Source organism: Sinocyclocheilus anshuiensis, unplaced genomic scaffold (assembly GCF_001515605.1).
Source record: "Sinocyclocheilus anshuiensis isolate Anshui unplaced genomic scaffold, SAMN03320099.WGS_v1.1 scaffold1010, whole genome shotgun sequence".
Lineage (NCBI taxonomy): Eukaryota > Metazoa > Chordata > Actinopteri > Cypriniformes > Cyprinidae > Sinocyclocheilus > Sinocyclocheilus anshuiensis.
In genome coordinates this window covers 1,077,307-1,078,552 of record NW_015537936.1, presented here as the reverse complement: position 1 = coordinate 1,078,552, position 1,246 = coordinate 1,077,307, and the positions used below count along the sequence as shown (strand labels likewise).

The window sequence follows — 1,246 nt, the reverse complement described above, 5'->3', positions numbered from 1 at the left end:
TTTTTTGCACAGCTCGTCAGTGAACAACGGCTCTGTGTAGTTAATGCTGCTCAATGTGAAAGCACGCAGGTGATGGAGATTTACCGCTGATTACAGAACCGGCTTTCTGACAAGATGCGCGTTAAATATCGCATGCGATTAATCGTGCAGCCCTAATCTTAGCCAATTAGAACATATCTGATACTTAATATAAATCTATGTAGATTTTCAACCAGTAATTTTGCACTATGGGCGGAGCTACCAAATACAACAGGACTACAAATCAAACGACCAACAATATGTCCTAGCATTCACCGCTTGTCATGATGGTTAAAACCAAAACTCAGAATTACACGAAACAGCTGTTATTGCAAGTATGTGAACAGAAGTTGAATTTTGTGCATTAATGCAACCCGAAATTCATCTGCAGCTTGCAATACACTGCATTCTCAGTATTACCACAAGGGGCGCTACAGCGGACATTAGCATAAACTGTCTTCTTCTACTGTCAGTTTTCTCATTCAGCACAACTTGGCCAGTATGTGAAGTATATAAACAAGAGCAGTTTTACAGGAAATACAAATCACATATGAGATTTCTTTCATTTCTCTTGGATAGCAACAAGGTTATTATAGTTTTGAATTTTTAAATTCGTTTTATTTTAATATCGTTTTCAAATTTGCCATAAAATTCAGTTTAGTTTTTATTAGTTTCATTCATATTTTTGTTAGTTTTAGTTTAGTTTTTATTTTGTGAACGCATTTGTATTTAGTTTTTATATAGTTTAGTTTCAGTTTTAGTTTCAGTTTTAATTAAAGTTCAGCAGAATTAACAGATCACTTCCAGAGCGCAGGCCAAAGAAAGACGTAGGCATAATTTAACCTTAGTGAGGCAAACATATAGCGACACAAAATTAAGGCATGCTGAGATTGATTAGATAGTAAAAGTAGTATATAAATACACGCCAAAGAAAGCAGGCAAGCCTTTTTTACTAAATTAATCTACACAAGTCGCGCTTAATGTCATTGCATCAATCAAAACTGGGACTAATGAAATTCAATAATAACGGCAATCGCATTTAACAGTAAAGGCTTACATTTGAATATGTTCTTTTCATTTATAAAGAATTATAAGCGTGTGTATGATGTGATTTAGCCAATGCACATTTGCTGTTAATTATCATGTTGCACTGCATTTCTGTTTTTCTTCAAAGCACCAAGATAATGCCTAATGTTGGTTTGATTGCTTGTGTTAGATGATAAAATAA

The 1,246-nt window shown here is 34.2% G+C and overlaps 1 protein-coding gene across 6 annotated transcripts in view; it reads right to left on the bottom strand.

The window, feature by feature from the left end:
* kctd15b (potassium channel tetramerization domain containing 15b) overlaps positions 1-1,246 on the bottom strand; it is a 29,516-nt gene that overhangs the window by 14,270 nt on the left and 14,000 nt on the right. The gene's annotated exons all lie outside the window — the stretch shown is intronic.